The sequence below is a fragment of the Ammospiza nelsoni genome, chromosome Z (assembly GCF_027579445.1).
Source record: "Ammospiza nelsoni isolate bAmmNel1 chromosome Z, bAmmNel1.pri, whole genome shotgun sequence".
NCBI lineage: Eukaryota > Metazoa > Chordata > Aves > Passeriformes > Passerellidae > Ammospiza > Ammospiza nelsoni.
In genome coordinates this window covers 19,644,583-19,662,861 of record NC_080669.1, presented here as the reverse complement: position 1 = coordinate 19,662,861, position 18,279 = coordinate 19,644,583, and positions in this window count along the sequence as shown.

Genomic DNA, 18,279 nt, shown 5'->3' with positions numbered 1-18,279 from the left:
TTTTTAATGGCGGACAAGACCATGTCCCTGCACTGATCTGTGCTGCGGAACAGGGTCTCATAGCTAGGCCACAGAGCTGGGCTGCGGAGCTGTGCCGCGGAGCTGTGTCACGGAGCAGGGCCTCGTAGCTGGGCCGTGGAGCTGTGCCGCAGAGCTGTGCCGCGGAGCCGGGCCTCCCAGCTGGGCCGCGGAGTTGTGCTGCGGTGCTGTGCCGCAGAGCCGTGCCGCGGAGTTGGGCCTCGGAGCTGGGCCGCGGAGCTGTGCCGCGGAGCTAGGCCGCGGAGCTAGGCCGTGTAGCTGTGCCACGGAGCTGTGCTGCGGAGGTGAGCTTCGGAGCTGTGCCGTGGAGTTGTGTCGTGGAGCTGTACTGTGGAGCTGTGCTTTGCTCCCTTCCCTGCATTCTGCATCCCTCAAAGAGTCTCTGTTACTACATTAGCAGCTCTGCAGTGCCGACTTGCTGCTGGAGAACTCCTGGAACTCTGAAACCCCGGATTTCTAAATCCTTGAATTTCCAAATCTCTGCATTCTTAAATCCCTGGACTCCTGTAACCTCGGATTTTGGAATCCTTGGATTCCTAAACTCTCGGATTTCCTGAATTCCCGGATTCCTGAACCTCCTGATTTTGAATCCCCTGCCGTCTGGTTGTTTCTGAGGTGTTTGTTAACAATGGTTTCTACCAGATCAAAAGCTGTGGCTGGTGTAAGTGATCAAGTTGGGCCCTCCAAAAAGGACGTGAGTGTACAGACCCACCCCTGCCCAGAATGTTTGAGTTTATTGGTGGCATCAGGGAGTGCTGTGGAGGAGAACCGCTTACGCTGCGAACAAGTGAATGACCTCCTTCTAATGGTGGCTGAGCTTAGGGAGGAAGTTGAAAGATTAAGGAGTATTAGTGAAAGTGAAAGGCAGATAGATTGGTGGAGTTCAGCCCTATCATCTTTAAGGGAGGTTACTAATCAAGAGACTGAGGACTTATATGCCTCCCATTCTCAGATGACAGAAGGGCATTTGGTGGATGAAGAGGAGTGGAAATGGGTCCCTGTGCGGGGTGGTAAAAATGAAAAGACCTGCCCCCCTCCATCATCCAGCCAAGTACCATTACAAAACAGGTATGAGATACTGGATCCAGAGATACAACTAGATGGTTTAGGAGAGAATTGTCTGCCTAGTGAACCTCCTAATTATGTTTCACCTGCAACACGAATTATTACCTCTAGTACCAAGAAGAAAAGAAGGGTAATTGTCGTAGGTGATTCCCTCCTGAAAGGAACTGAAGGCCCTGTATGTCGACCAGACCCATCCCACAGGGAAGTTTGTTGCCTCCCTGGGGCCCGGGTACAAAATATTACTGAGAGACTTCCTGGACTGATTCAGCCCTCTGATTATTATCCACTGCTGATACTTCAGGCTGGCAGTGATGAGATCGAGAAGAGGAGCATTAAGGCAATCAGGAAGGATTTTAAGGTACTGGGTCAGGTAATTGACAAGGCAGGAGCACAGGTAGTGATGTGCTCAGTCCCTCTGGTGGCGGAGGATAATGATGAAAGAAACAGAAGAATCCGTATCATTAACAAGTGGCTTAAGGGTTGGTGTCATCAACATAAGCTTGGATTTTATGATCATGGCGAAACTTTTACAGCATCTTCTTTGCTGGAATCAGATGGGGTACACCTCTCCGTTAAGGGCAAAAGGATTTTAGCTCATGAACTGGCAGACCTCATTGAGAGAGCTTTAAACTAAGCTTGAAGGGGGAAGGGGAACCAGCTGAGCTAACTGGAAACAGGCCCAAGAATTGCAAGCGTAAGATAGGGGTGAACTCAGTTGCCCAGATGAGGTGCATGTATACCAATGCACGCAGTTTGGGCAATAAACAAGAAGAGCTGGAGGCCATGGTACAACTGCAAAGCTATGATGTAGTTGCCATCACGGAAACGTGGTGGGATGACTCATATAACTGGAGTACTACATTGGCTGGATACAGACTCTTCAGGAGAGATAGAAAAGGAAGAAGAGGAGGTGGCGTAGCTCTTTATGTTAAGCAAACCTTCGATGCCATTGAAATTGAAACAAAGGAAGAAGGTGTTGAATGTTTATGGATAAGAATCAAGGGGAAGGCCAATAACGCCGACATCATATTGGGAGTCTGTTATGGTCGACCCGATCAAGAAGAAGAAGTAGACGATTTATTCTATAAGCAGTTGTGCAATATTTCTAGATCATCAACCCTTGTTCTTGTTGGTGATTTTAATCTACCAGATATCTGCTGGGAACTTAATACAGCAGTAAAGAGGCACTCCAGAAAATTCTTAGAATCTATGGAGGATAACTTTTTGTTACAGCTGGTAGATGAACCCACCAGGGAAGGGACTACATTAGATCTGTTATTTACAAATAGGGATGGGCTGGTGGGAGATGTGATGGTTGGAGGTCGTTTGGGGCAGAGTGACCATGAATTAATAGAGTTTTCAATACTTGGCGATATTAGGAAGAGCACCAGTATAACTCGTACATTGGACTTCCGGAGGGCGGACTTTGGCCTGTTTAAGAGATTAATTCAGAGCGTCCCTTGGGAAGCTGCCCTTAAAAATAAAGGAGTTCAGGAAGGGTGGGCTTACTTCAAGGCAGAGATCTTGAGGGCGCAGGAACAAACCATTCCTGTATCCCGAAAGATCAGTCTACGGGGCAAACGTCCAGCCTGGCTGGGAAAGGAGATCTTGGAGGAACTTAGGAATAAAAAGAGGACGTATCAGAGTTGGAAAAAGGGTCAGGTCTCCAAGGAAGTATTCAAGAGGGCTGCTAGAGTATGCAGGAAAAAAATTAGGGAGGCCAAAGCTCAGTTTGAACTCACGATAGCGACTGCTGTTAAGGATAATAAAAAATGTTTTTATAAATATATTAATAGTAGGAAGAAAGGTAGGACCAGCCTTTGTTCCTTACTGGACAAAGGTGGGAAGTTAGTATTTGCAGACGAGGAGAAGGCAGAAGTGTTCAATGCCTATTTTGCCTCGGTTTTTAATGGGAAGATGACTTGCCCTCAAGACTCCCGTCCGTCTAGGCTGGTCGTTGGTTTTAGGGAACAGAATGGTCCCCACATTATCCAAGAGGAGGCTGTTATAGAACTATTGAAATCCTTGGATATTCATAAATCTATGGGACCAGACGGGATCCACCCTAGGGTAATGAGAGAGCTGGCAAATGAGATTGCAAAGCCACTCTCTATCATTTACCAACAGTCATGGATCACTGGTGAGGTTCCGGATGACTGGAAGCTGGCCAATGTGATACCCATTCACAAAAAAGGTGCAAAGGAAGATCCTGGCAATTATAGACCAGTCAGCCTGACCTCTATACCTGGCAAAATAATGGAACAGTTTATATTACGTGCCATCATGCAAAATTTGCAGGACGGCCAGGGTATCAGACCCAGCCAGCACGGATTTAGGAGGGGTAGATCATGTCTGACTAACCTGATCACCTTTTATGATCAGGTAACCCGGCTAGTGGACGCAGGGAAGGCTGTAGATGTTGTTTTTCTGGATTTCAGCAAGGCCTTCGACACTGTTTCCCATAGCATACTCCTAGACAAACTCGCTGGCCGTGGTCTGGATAGGAATACCCTTTGCTGGGTTCAGAACTGGCTGGATGGCCGGGCCCAGAGAGTGGTGGTGAATGGTGTCACATCCAGCTGGCGACCAGTCACTAGTGGTGTCCCTCAGGGGTCTGTGTTGGGGCCAGTTCTGTTCAATATTTTTATTGACGATATGGACGAGGGCTTAGAGTCTTTTATTAGTAAATTCGCTGATGACACTAAATTGGGAAAGAGTGTGGATCTGCTAGAGGGGTGTAGGGCTCTCCAGAGAGACTTGGAACGGTTAGACGCATGGGCAGAATCAAACGGGATGAACTTCAATAAGTCCAAGTGCCGAGTATTGCACTTCGGCCACAATAACCCCCTGCACCGATATAAGCTGGGGACGGAATGGCTGGATAGTGCCCAGGTGGAAAGGGACCTGGGGGGGCTGGTTGACAGTCGATTAAATATGAGCCAGCAGTGTGCCCAGGTAGCCAAGAGGGCCAATGCCATCCTGGCCAGTATCAGAAATGGAGTGGCCAGCAGGAGCAGAGAGGTCATTCTTCCACTGTACTCGGCACTGGTGAGGCCTCACTTGGAGTATTGTATCCAGTTCTGGGCCCCTCACTTTAGGAGGGACATCGAGTTACTTGAGCGTGTCCAGAGGAGGGCAACGAGACTAATAAGGGGCTTGGAACACATGCCATACGAAGAGCGACTGAGGGAGCTGGGGTTGTTTAGCCTGGAGAAAAGGAGACTAAGGGGCGACCTCATCGCTCTCTACAACTTCCTGAAGGGTGGCTGTGGTGAGCTGGGGGTCGGCCTCTTTCTCCGGGCGACAACAGATAGAACAAGAGGACACAGTCTCAAGCTGCGTCAAGCGAGATGTAAGTTAGAATTAAGAAGGAAATATTTCACAGAAAGAGTGGTCAGATACTGGAATCATTTACCCAGTGAGGTGGTGGAGTCATCATCCCTTGAAGAATTCAAAAAAAGACTGGATGTGGCACTTGCTGCCATGATCTAGTTGAACAGTTAGAACATCGGCTGGACTTGATGATCTTATAGGTCTCTTCCAGTCTTGAACTTCTGTGATTCTGCGATTCTGTGAAAAATCCTAGACATCCACAAGCCATTTGGAAGAATCCCTTCCTTGACCATTACAGGCACACCTCTGTGGCTCATTGGTTGTAGCCGTGACTGGCAGCAAAAAGGGGAATGTCCAGTGCCACACCCAGCTTGGGCCGTTTAAGGTTGATCCATGAAAGGCCAGGACCGCGAGCAAAGCCCTGGGTGGGCTCACCTACAAATTGTGTGCAGACTTGGAGGTAGGTGCCACAGGCAAAGTCCATCAGTTTTGCCTGTCCGCTGGCCAGGTGGAGGAGGATGTTGTCAGCTTTGAGGTCTCTGTGCAGGACCTCGCAGCTGCTGCAGTGCCTCACAGCCTCCAGCACATGGCAGAACAGCCCCTGCAGCAGTCTGCCGACAGGAATGCCCACACACGAATGAAATCAAAGAGGTCCTGCGATCGCTCTGGGCGCTTCATCACCAACAAGAATTTCTGCAGAGCTCAAACCTATCAAGGAGCTGGACAACACCATGCAACCCAGTGGACACCTAGCCCAGCAGTTTGATCTGGGGAACGCAGGTGCTGTTGGGCTGTGGGAAGACCACGATGCTGTCAGTGGGGCTGATGCCGTGCCAGGGGTCTGGAAGCTCTCAGCCAAACTGGGATGCTCTGTGCCCTCTGCTAATCTCCCTTTGCTCTCCCTCGAGGCGTCCTGGCGGCTTCCAGCCTGCCGAGCCTCAGCTTATCCCGCCCAGCACACCCCGGTTTCTGCTGCTGACCCCACTCCCCCACCAGCTCACCCCAAAGATGGGTGCAATCCCCTGACACACATTTGACGGCCACCTGCTAGCCAAGGGGAGCAGCGGGCTGAGCTTCCCGCCCGCTCTGCCGAGCCCCATCCTCCTTCCCCCTCACCCTCCTCTGCCCCCCACCAGACCCCCACTCACCGGGGCGCTGGGCTCCAGGCACGTCCCCTTGCAGACGCTGCTGAAGCCGCCAGGCCCCAGCAGAGAGTCCAGCCGGTTTCACCCCTGCAGGGCCTCCTGCGCCTTCCCTGGGGCCAAACGCGGCTGGCGGCGCTGGGCCCGGGTCCAGGAACGGCCCCCGACCGCCCCTCAAGTGTCCCAGGACAGGCAGCTCTGTCTGAATGGGGCACCAGCAGCTCGGGGTCGGTAGCTGCAATGCTGCCGTGGCCCAGGCCGGGGGAACGCGTAACGCAGGCGGCGGGAGCAGCCGTGCTCCGAGTGTCCTCCGCCCCCCCCCCCGAGACAAGCCACGGTCGAGGCGGGAGGCGTAACCGGAGCTGGCACAGGCGAGCCCAAGGGATGGCCATGCGGCCCGAGGCCCAGCTACCGATGCCCCCCCGCGCAGCAGCGGCACAGACAGTACGGCGAGGGCCGGCCGAAGGCGACACCGCTGCGGGAGCCCCGGTCTAGTGGGGATGCAGTCCCGCCCGAGGCCGGGGCGGACCGGAGGCGTGGTTCGGCCCGGCAGGTGGACAGAGAGACCGGGAAAGAAGGGGGTCGATAAGGATTGTGCGCCGCAGCGGGAGAGGGACAGAAGGAGCTGGAGCAAGAGAGGCAGAGGGTCAGCAGAGCTGCTGCCGCTGCTGTCGCTGAAGTGCCGCGACCGCTTGTCCGTTCCCCGTTTGTCCGTTCCCCGTTCAGCCCCGCGCGCCCCGGGGCAGCGCTGGCCACTTCGCTCCGGGGCCGAACCGGGCTCGGCTGGAGTCACGGAGCAGCTCTCTCTGCCTCCCGCGCCGACGCCAAAATCGCCTTGTCGTTTAGCTTCTTCTTCACTACTTCACAGCATAACTGTTATTTCGTGCAACCCTGCAGCTTTCCCCCGGTGCTCGCATCCCCCGGGCCTCATCCCACCCACTCACGCCGCGCCGCCATCTCTTCCTCCCACGTAGAGCGCTGTCTGGACTTTCCCGTGGAGCATAAGCCCTGAATGAGGAGCCTGCCAGTGCCAGGAAGAGCCGGCCGCCCGGAAATGCAAAGCAGCAGATGAGGAGGGAGAAATCCAGCCCCTGCGGGGCAGCACTGCTCCCCCGACCGCTCGGGGTGGGGAGAGGGGACCGCGCCCCCGGTGCTGTGTTCTAGTCGCCGGGGCTGTTCGTGTTTTCTTGTCCTGTTCCAGGTGAGAATCGGAGAGTGTGGATAGGATTAAAAGAAAATAATTAAACCCTATTCTTGCCGTGGTTTGGATGCCAGTCCAATACAGCAGCTCAACTCTCACCCATCTCCCTCCTCCCTTCCCAATACTTTCACACTGAAGCAAAGGTCTTCTCTGCAAAGAAACTCTGGCTGGTTTATTTCTCCTGCTCTTTAGTGACACAGACAGTAAACCAAACCAGGTTGCATCCCAAGTCTGTTTAAACATGTCAACTTTGCCATGTTCATCTAAGACAAAGAGTCTTGACCTCTGCACAACGTCACACAAAAAACCTTTGTTGCTGCTGTGTATTGTCACTGCTGAGGGTAAAATCCTATCAGAGCCTATTCCCTGTTTCTAGAACTCACACTTGACCAAAGCTCACACTGTACTCAAAGGTCTTACATTTGCATGTGTCTTGTGTTCCCAGCATTGCTTCAAAGGAAAACAAAGGAAGGCAAATTGTGTGTAGCTAATGATTGAGAGTGTAAAACTTGCTGAGTCATGGATCTTAGCGGTAAGATGAATTTGGAATTTATGCCATGTAGAACTCGTGCAACATGGAAAAGGGGAGCATATCAGTAAAGGAACTCCTACATGTGGACATCTTGGATTCTTTCCATTTTCATTGCACTTTGGGAAAGCTGTTTCAGCTTTCCAAGAATCTTTTCCACACTCATGTTTGCTCGTTTCAAGCTCTTCTCTTTATTGGAGAGCTAGGTTGAGCTTCTGTCACAAGATGCACCACCAATTGCAGCTTCTCTTGGCTTTCAACACTCTTGTGTGCAACAGGACTCTTGCAGCAGGACAATTGGTTTGAGAACTTGACAACTTGTCCAATGATTTCCTTATGGACTGGAGAGTTATGCCATTGGCTAGGTTTTCATTTAGACTATTGTGCCCTAAGAAAGCAGGAGGTGGTACCAGGAATTGTTAGGGAATACCACCCTGGATGAACTCAGAAAGGAGCTCCAGAGCCTTCAGCCAGAAAGGCAGAGTTGAGCACTAATCATTCAAACAACTCAATCTACATCTTGAAAGTGATCTGGAATATGAAGATGGTCTGACAGAGGTAGTTTGTTTCTGTGTTCAGTTTAGATAATTATACAACTTCTGCATTTAGATAAATGCAGGGAATGACTTGCTTATCTTTATCTGTAAGAAAGGTTACTTTTCGTAAGAATTTCTAATACATTCCCTGTGCTTTTGATCTTCTTAACAAGGCCCTTTGCATCACAGATTTGTCAAGAAGTGAGAACCCTGAGCTTCTGCAACTACAGGGAAGAAAACTTGCTCCTCTGCAGTGAAACTCAGAGGGAAAGAAGAGCAGGGTGCCTGAGCACTCACTGCATGTGAGAGTTCAGACCCCATTTCCCACGTGTCAGTGGCTGGGCTGAAGCGCTAGGTCATGGCAGAACTCCAGGCCTCAGCATCTTCAGCCACAAAGAGCAAGTGCTGCCTGCTCAGAAACTTGCCGCTCTGCACTGCACCAAAGCTTTGCACTGAAGCAACCAAAGCTGCCACTGATTGCTGCAGGATGCTCAGGCCTGGACTGACAACACAGTTGGAGGTTTGTTGTCCTTTGCCTCCCCTTTACCCTCTGGTGGAAGAGAGCGAGCCAGAGCAGGTTCTGCTGCTGCGGCTGCTACTGTGGTGCTCTGCAGACAGAGAGCAGCATGAGGGACAGGCAGTAAGCTGTCATAGAGAACCTTATTTCTCCTGAGCTCTATCACCAACTCTCCTGAAGAGAAATAGCAAATTTTGAAAGAAATTGAAATCTGTGTCTTTAAAACAATCGTCAGACAGGCTCAGGAGACACATTAGACAGTTCTAGGTCTGCTTCTGAACGAGACATTTCACCCTGGCTGCAAAAAGCAAGAAATCTTCTCTGGGAACATCACAACTTTTTCTCATTAAAGCCTCTGAAATGCAAAAATTTGAAACCCGACCATGATCCCTTTATTCCTACTGATGTGGACACTGAAGATTTACAGAGCCTTTGGAAGGGGAGGGATAGCACGACTGTGTCACGGGCTGTTTCTCCTTCCAAAGCTGGGCGGTGCTTTTGAGCCAGTAATGACAACCGGTGGGAGAACAAAGGGGACTTTTCCTGCTCCAGCACTTATGGATGCATTAGGGCCACCTTCAGGGCAGAGTTCCACCTTCCAAAAATAAAGCAGAGGGACACAGTTGGAAAATGCCTCCCTTGAGGTCTTCTCTGTTGGAAAGGAGGGACCCAAGTGCCAGGAGGAGCAGCAGGGCCCGGTCCCTCTCTGTGCCTGCAGTGAGGGGGTGCTGACGCTGGGCGGCGCCATGGGAAGGGAGCGCCCCTGCGCGGGGCGGGCGGGGGGTGGGGCAGCCGCCAGGGGTTGCCCGGGGCGGGGCGGGGCCCCTCTGTGAGGGGGGAGAGCCTCGGGCAGCAACGCCAGGGCAAAGCACAGCACCAAGGCAAAGCACAGTGCCAGGGCAAAGCACAGTGCCAGGGCAATGCACAGTGCCAGGGCAAAGCAAAGTGCCAGGGCAATGCACAGCGCCAGGGCAAAGCACAGCTCTGGGGCAATGCACAGCACCAAGGCAAAGCACAACGCCAGGGCAATGCAGAGCAGCAGGGCAAAGCACAGCTCCAGAGCAAAGCACAGCTCCGGGGCAAAGCACAGCGCCAGGGAAATGCACAGCGGCAGGGCAAAGCACAATGCCAGGGCAAAGCACAATGCCAGGGCAAAGCACAGCGGCAGGGAAATGCACAGCGCCGCGACAATGCACAGCTTCAGCGCAGGCTGACCAGCAAGGGAATGTTCCCGTGGAGTTCAGGATTTAGGCCTTTTGATTGCCAGTCCTACGCTGGCTGTGCTGGCCCAGCACAAAGCCTCCTGAAGCACCACTGCCTCCTCTCCAGGCTTCCTGCAAGGCCTTTGCTGACTGGGTCCAATCAGCCAGGCTGGAGGCCGGCTCAGCTGATGTTGCAAAGAGCTGCTGTCCAAAACAAAAATCTACAAAAGCCAAACCAGAAAGGCAGCATTAGTTCCCAGGCCCAGTTCCTCACAGGCGGAGGCCAGATTCCTCTGGTTCCCAGAAAGATGCAGGAATAGGACATGAGGGCACTTTGTGCCCCTTACCTTCATGTCCAGCACCTTGCCATTGCAGGCACACGTAGCTCAAAATCACAGTCACCCCTTTATCCACAGTCTTCAGCTTGTGGGGATTTTCCCCGTGGGAGCAGCCTGGGAATGCTGCTTGCTGTCACAGGGCTTTGTTCCTTGCAGGAAGCTCCAGAGACTCACTTAGGTCCCTCCTATCTAAAACATGGCCTGGGTTAGCTGCCAAGAGGATGAGCAGTGTAAATCGTTCCTCAGCACATGCCAATCTCTGTAAGAAATGTTGATTGCGGTGGGATTTAGGTGTTGTTCTCAAGAGCACTGCAGTTCAGGCTTTCAGCAGCAAGACAAGAGCAGGCAGCTTGGCAGGCCTCCAGCATCCCCAGCACTCACCTGCCTTGCAAATTCCTCGGCTTCCTGTAGCCATGGGCTGAGACCCTGTTCCTGACCTGCGGCCTTCTCCTGTTCCCCATGGCACTGGCACCTGTTTGCTCCTTCCTGTGGCATATTGTGGGGAAGTCTAGAATGAAATGACAGCGGAGCATTGCACCAAACCTGAACTTTGGATCGTTTGCCCCATTTGGTGGTTGCAGCCATCCCCAGCAGACATGGAGTTTGCAGTTCTGTGAGCTGTGCCATCCAGGAAGGAAAAACTAAGTTGGCCCAGGAAAAGCACATCAATCTACTAAGCTCCTGCAGGCCAGAAAGGAGAGTGCAGCAAAGGACTGAAAAATGGAGTGCTATGCAGTATGCACTGTGGGCAGGATAGAGACTTAAAAGCCACTTCCATGGAGGAATCTGACCTTGCCCATTTCCCACAAGCTGAAGGGAGTGGGGTTCTGCAAAGGCACCAGGAGTGCCTTCAGTGTTGGACAGAGAACTTTTTCAGGAGCAGAGCTGCCTTGGGAGCTGGACAGAAGGGGCAAATGCGCCCATGTGTGCACCCACAGAGTGAGGGCTGCTCCAAGGGCACTCCCTGCCATGCCGAGGACACGGGCACTGCCCCGTGCAGAGGAGGTGTCCCTGTCATATTGACAACACCAACGCTGTTCCAGTGCCATGCAAACACCTATGGGTAGTTTGTTCCTCAGGTTATTTTCCCCACTAAGGTGTTGTTCTTCCTTGAGCAAGCCCTAGAGTTTTCTGGTAGATGTTAGCCATGCAGTAAATGGGCAGGAAGGACAGGCATTCCAATTTAGGGAACTCTCAGGGATATTACCAAGGTGTGATTTTATCCACTGAGTTGAAGCAAGGATTGCTTGTTTTAGTCAGAAGCATTGGTGGCCAAAGTGCTGAGTGTGTGTGCTTGGTGCCTGCTTTGTGTTACTTTGGGATCCTTTGAGCTACGGGTTATGGACTGAAGGAGAGGATTGTGCTGCTTTGGGACAGAGGAGAACTTTCCAGGCTCTCTTTTGTGTCAGCTGTAGAGAAGGTTTGGTTGCTATGCATGAATTCACAGAGCAACCCAGAGCTGCTGCTATTGTGATGTCAGTGCAGAGCTGCCACGTCACAGCGTGGTCATCAGGAGGTTGCCCTGGTGCACGCAAGGCCTCAGCGTCCAGAACAGCTCTTGGCGTTCTCGTTGCAGGAGGATCCTGTACAGAGGAGTTCTCTGGCAACAGTCTGTGCCCTGAAAAGGGAGTCTTTTTCTTTTCCTGCCGTTGTACGAGTCGGCAGACTCGTCTAGGCATCCTTTTGTTTCCCCTGCGGTTGTAGGGTCTGCAGACACCTACAGGTGTCCTTTTCTTTTCCTTTTCTTGTTGTACGGTCTGCAGACTTGTGCAGGTGTCTTTTGTTTGTCACTTTGTGTTTGTACAGTCCGCAGAGTGCCGCGGGTCTCCTATTTTCCTCTTTTCCTTGCACAGTCTGGTGACTTGTGAGAGTGGGTTTTTCTTCCATTTTTGTTTTACGGCCCAACGACTGAAGCAGCCCTGCTGAAACAATGGAGCGAGTCCGTAGAGCAGTCAGCAGGGCTTTTTCAGCGATATCAGCCCGCAAAATTGTTAACGGTCTGAGACGTAAGTAGAAGTTTTTTCCTTGGGGGCAGAACAATGAAAGAAAAGTGCCATGCAGATGCCATAACTTTGGTAAAGCTCCTGGCAACAGTTTCAGCCAAAAAGGGGGTGTCCCTTGTCCAGCAGGGTGTGGACAACTTCCAAAATGCAGACTGGAAGAGTTGTGCAGGTGTCCTTCTGAAAACTGAGCCGTTTTTAAAAGGAACTTAAGGAAGGCATCCTTTTTCTGCATTCCCTCCTTAAAGGATGTGCCTGTCTAACTGGCCCCCCTCTGTGCGCTACAAGAGGGATTGGCTTTGCACTGAAGGGCAAACTGCTGAGCAGATAGTGTGGGCTCCTGAACCCCAGAGCTGGGCCTGTGCTGTGTCCAAACAAAGCTGCAAGCGCCAAGAGGGGTTCAGTGGAAGCTTTTGTGGGGAATTGTTTACAGCAACCTCGTGGCACATGCTGCATGCAATTTACAAAAAGAAAAGGAAGTGCAGGAAGGAGAAGAGAAGGAAGCTGCTTTAGTTGTAGGGGGGACAATGATCTCCAATGCAGGCAGTGACTGCTAAGGAGCAATTTGCATCTTCCCGGCCCCAAGTTTCTAGTTCCTTAGTGGCAAAGCCGAGCAAAAGGTAGACGCAGCCTAGGATAGTGGCCTGCAGTCCTGCTTGCTGGGCTACAGAACTGCTGCTCCCGGTAGGGAGGTTGTGAAAGGAAAATGCTCTCTGCTTGGCTGGCCTGGTTCTGTGGGATTCCTCAGCACCAGCAGTCTTGTAACAGCACCTGGTTTGTTCTCTCTTGCCGCGGCAGGTCGCCTCAGAGGTGGAAGGAGTCAAGTCTACGGTTCGGTGAGTGGGACGGGCACCCTTGACATTCCTGGTGCCTGAGGATTATGCAGCAAGCTGCCGGCTTGGCCTGCTGTAGTTGAGTGCCAGGCTGGCAGGCCAAAGGAAAGTCCACACCAGTGCACGTCTGCATGAGCACCACCAAAACAATTCCCTCAGTTTATTCCTTTTCCGTTGAAGAGGCTTTAACTAATGTAACTAATGAAACTAGGTTTTGCAGACAGAAAGCTACATGCTGATTGTAGCCTGGCTAAAATATCTCCTTCAGAAGCACATGGAGTCCTGTTGAAACATTAGTCTCATCAGCCCACTTGAAATGAGTATTAGTGACTGAGGATCCCATTTGTAGTGAAATTCATGGCTTCTCACTAGGACCACTGGTGATAGAGCTCAGGAGAAATAAGGTTCTCTATGACAGCTTACTGCCTGTCCCTCATGCTGCTCTCTGTCTGCAGAGCACCACAGTAGCAGCCGCAGCAGCAGAACCTGCTCTGGCTCGCTCTCTTCCACCAGAGGGTAAAGGGGAGGCAAAGGACAACAAACCTCCAACTGTGTTGTCAGTCCAGGCCTGAGCATCCTGCAGCAATCAGTGGCAGCTTTGGTTGCTTCAGTGCAAAGCTTTGGTGCAGTGCAGAGCGGCAAGTTTCTGAGCAGGCAGCACTTGCTCTTTGTGGCTGAAGATGCTGAGGCCTGGAGTTCTGCCATGACCTAGCGCTTCAGCCCAGCCACTGACACGTAGGAAATGGGGTCTGAACTCTCACATGCAGGCATCATTTTCCTGCCATTCTGACAGGGACTGTGAACTTGCCTTGGTGTCAAACTAGCTGTAGCATGATGTCCTTTTGTACTGCTGGTGAGAAAGTGAGCCCCTTGTGCACAGTGTCTGTGCAGGCTCCCTGCTGCCAGCAGAGAGAGCGGTGCCAAGGCGCAGTTCACAGCCTTGTGAGGAACACAGGAGCCACCGTTGCTGCAGGGACTTGCCCATCTCCAAGCACTGTCTAAGGAGCTACAGTCTCTGCTTTGACTACACCCTTAACTTTGACATGACCCAAGTTTGCTGAGAATGCTGAGCAGCTCTGCATGGCAGAGACAAGGTCTGTGTCTGAAGGGCTGGAATGCAGTTCCTATTGGCTGCTCCCTAATGCTTGAAATCCTGAGGGGAAGCCTTTTGACCAGAGCTGAGCAGGGAACTGGTCCCTGCTTCCATTCTGAGACATTCAAAGCAACACAGGCTTAGTTGGTTACCCACATCAACAGCCGCACACAACAGCTTTTGCCTTCAGGTGAGCTGTGTGGCTGCTTGTTGCTTCTTGCAGCTCTCAGGAGCCAACTTTCCTGCTCCTTATTGCTTGTTTTCCTTTTTCTTTGTCCATTCCTTGCAGGCCCCGCTAGGAGAGCTTCTTGCCTCTCAGAACTCCTCGGCCCAGGCGGGAAAGGCAGAGAGGGAGCAGAGCACAGATAGAGTGTGCAGTGCCCAGGAGTTCAGGTGTGTGTTAAGCTTTCTCGCTTTCTCTGAGCAGGGTTGGGCATTGCTGGGCTTCAGGAGGTTGAGAGTCAGAGAAGAAATTTGGCTTTCTCATGGTTTGACTTGCTCAGCATAGACAGGGGAAGGCAATCTGTGGGCAGGTCTGGCTGCCTCCTGGGACTCACTTCTCCAACCTTGACAAAAAGTATGCTGAACTGGACCAGAGGAAAAGCAAGGGAGGTTCAGGCTGGGTTTACGGAAAGGAAACCTTTGAACTGCAGAGGCAGCAGAACAAGTGCCTCAAAGAGCTTGTGCAGATTCCACCCTTGGAAATTTGGAAACTCCAGCTGGATAGGGCCTTGAGCGGCCAGTCCAGATGCCATAGCTGACTCCAAGTGCTTGGAGCTGAAGATGGTCCTAGAGGCTCCCTGGGGTTCCTGCCAGGCTAAACCATCTTGGGATCCTTTGATTATTGGATTGGAAATTTGTACCCACGTTCTCGCCAGGCTATAGCTTGCGGGCTCTTTCCTTGTTGGGCTAGTGAAAGCAAGAGTAATTGTAGGAGTGCTCATCTGGACTTACCAGGCCTCTCTTAGCCAAAGAGGAACTTTTGCAAGTCCGGTATCCACTGTATCAGAGAGGAGCACTAGCAGGCAGGAAGCTGCTAAGCTGAGAGTACCTGAGCTTTCTGGAAATGTTTTGTGGCTTCTGAAAGCTAATTTGACTTCCTCCCTGGTGATTCTTTCACCTGCAGAAATGACAAAGAGAGATGGTGGTCTAGAGAGGGAATGCCAGCACTCTCTTGAGGTGGAAGTAGAGGGCTGTTGGAAGCCCCTGAGACCGCCCTGTGAGGGACATGGTGTGTAGTGCTGGTCTTGCAAGGAGACTGTGTTTCAATTAAAGGCTTGCTTGTCTGTCCCCTTGTTGTAGAGGGAAGGAGCTGGCTGCATTTGAGAGCAGGCGCCACTCCTCACGAGAGAGGGTGTTGCAAGTGGCAGCAGAGACAGCCGAGGAACCACAGCTTCCGAGGAACCTGCTGAAGGAAGAGGTTCCTCTGGCGGTGCCAAAGGTACGCTCACCTTATTCCTAGGCGGCACTTATGGGACAGGGAGCTGCCCCTGGCAAGAGCGCCCCAAAGGCTGCTTCTGGCAGCAAGCCAAGACTGAGACCGTGCTGTTGTTGTTCCCCTTGAAAAATGGTGCCCCCTCCACTTCCAGGTTTGCCGCCGGCAGCGGCCACCCCACAGGGGTCTGGAGAAGCTGCTCCAGGAGTTCTCTCGCCAAGGGCACACACTGCCCCGGCTGTGCAGAGAGAAGGCGGCGCAGGCACAAGAGAACGCTGCCCTGGAAGCCCGACTGGCAGCCACGGAGCGGGACCTACGAGGCCTTTCAGAGCAGCTGGCAGAGGCCAGGTAAGGGCAGGGAGGAGCACCTGGGTGCGACATTATTGAGGGTCTGGAATGACAAAGGGGGTGAGCATTAAGTCAGGATTTACTGCCTCCTGTTTGCACTGCAGATGTGTCTCTGTCTGAGAAGTGAAGAGACAAGAGAAAAAAGAAAAGGATACTGTGACCTGAGTGTTACTTTTCTGACAGCTCCAGCTGTCAAAGCTCTTCTGGGCGCCCGCCTGGGAGCCCCTTGCACATTCCTGGGCCAAGTGCAAAGCAAGCCATCTAGGCACTGACAGGAGTACTAGGGAAACTGTGCGGATGTTTGCTGATCTCAGGAATTTCCCGCAGGCTTTGGTTTCTCCTTCAGTGCATCTTAACTTCAATCTTTCCTTGCCAAGTAGTTTGACATGGCATTTCCAGAATTCAAGGCTCTTACATGTGAAGGTTATCAGTAGGCTGCTGATGCTTCAGGTGAAAGCTGCAGGGTTGAGCTGAAAATCTTGAGACCCTTCTGACATAACTCTTGTCAGTTATGGTGCAGGAACCTCAAGTTGCTTACAAGGAGCAGCAGAAGAAGGGAAAGGTCTTGTGGCTTCTCGACAATGTCCAGGGATTCTTGCTGAGCACTTGTCCACCCACCTCTGTTACCTGTCAAGGTCCTTAGGCAGCTCCCTTCTTAAAGAGTGTCAAGACATTCGGGCATTGCTGGCTCAGTTTACCAAAAATCAAGGGAGCAAGCATTCTTGTTCATGAAAATCCAGTAATTTAAATGGCAGGATACCTGACAGCCCTCCTCCAAGACATTGCTAATTCAGAGAAAACCTACTTCTGGTTTCTTACTCATACTTGTAGAAGGTGGAGCTTCCATCTATCATACCTTTAGTCCCTTTGAGTCACTTTGAGAGCATCTGGTAAACAAAGTATCTCTACGTGCACTAGGAATAGCAGTAAACATTGAGGAGGCAGTGTTCAGGAGAACACTGGCTTCTGTCCCCCTGCAGAGTGACTTGGAAGGGCTGATGAGCTCAGGGCTCTGAGCACAGGCTGGGCTTTTGCTTGTTGGCAGAGACTTGGTGGGCGCAGCCACCCATGAGGAATGTGTCCGGCAACAGCAATTTGAGCACTGGCTGCTGAGATCAAACTCAGCTGGCCTTTCTGTGCTGGGCTAGGTCATGAGGAAAAGCTGGCCAACCACCTGGAGGTTGGCTGCTTTGCTATTTTAAGTAGCAGAAACAATCTTGCTGTAGCTGAGTTTCCATGCACGGCCTTTTCCATGCTCAGGATATGTAACTGAAGGCATGTCCAGCTGGAGCAACTGCCCCTGTGTGCCAGGAACAATTTCTCTTCATCTTCACACCTTGTAGGTCAGAGAAGGAGAGCCTGCAAAGCAGCCTGCTGCAGGCTCAGCAGCACGTATCGGAGCTGGAGATCACCAGGAGCCGTCTGGAAGCCCAAGTGCGCACAGCCACACGGGCCCAGGAGGTGATACTCGGTGAGAGCCTGGTGTGCTTTGTTTCTGGTGATGGCCCAGCCTAGTGCAGTTGCTCCAAAGGCAGCTCTGTCCACAGGGCTCCTGAGGAGGAAAGGAACTGAGCACAGGTCCCTCCTTGCCTGAAACTGAAAGGGCTTCAGGTCAGTAGAGTCTCTGCTAGTGCAGTCTCTGACTGTTGCCGTTTGTCATGTTTGCAGAGGATGTGAAGGGCCTCCGTCAGGAGCTGCAAGCTGTAAGATCTCTCAGCAAGCAGCAGTGTGAAGAAATGGCTCAAGAGCTCCTCTGGGCAGAAGAGCAGTGCTGCAAGGCTCTCAGACACTGGCAATCTGCTCAGGAAGAGGAAAAAAGGAAGCTCCAGCAAGAAATGGTAAGCGACAATACGTCCCGGAAGTTTTCAGGCAAGCTTGGTGGGCTGGCTTAGCAGAAGAGCAGCCTGGGTGACATGGCTGCAAGCATCTGCTGTAGGCTACACATTGCTGGGCCAGGCAGCAGAGGGCTTCAAGGGCTCCGACTAGAAAGCCTGTGAAGACCAAGACGATGGTGCCAGGATAGTACCTGCAGCCACGGTTTCAGGCTGGGTATAAGCCAAGTTCCCCAGAGAGCTGGATGGTCACCACCCAAAGCATGGCAGCGAAGGATCTTGCCCACAGCCTCGTGCCATGCAGCAGACGGCTGCTGACCTTGCTGCACTCTGCTGCCCCAGCAACTGGGTTCCTTGCATTCTGTCCTTCCACGGTGGACAGAGAGTCTCCCCTTTGGGCTCGAAGCATACGCAACAGGCCCCGTGTTGCTGGTATTCCAGCTGGTGGCCTGTCCTGTGACTAGGGCATCGGGGTGCTGGCTTCCTCCTCATCCTGCAGTCCACCTGCAGGTTTGCCTTGATCAAAGGGCTGTGGCACTTTGAGAACACAGCCTGTGAGAGCAGGCAGAAATCCTGAGCAGACAGGGGCTAGGAAACAGGCAGCCTTCAGAGTGGGGAAGGAAGGCGGAATCTCCTTTCCTTCCACCTGCTGACCCTCCTGTAAAGCTCCTGGTTAGAAGTGCTGGAGGGCACAAAGCCACTACTGGGGACTCTTCAGGGAGGGGGCTTGTGGGAGGGATGAAGCTGTCATTTTTTCTTTGGGGAGCACGGCTGGGACTTCATCTGGAAGTGTCTCTTCCTCTCATCAGAAGCAATGTCTGGAACGGCAGCACTTG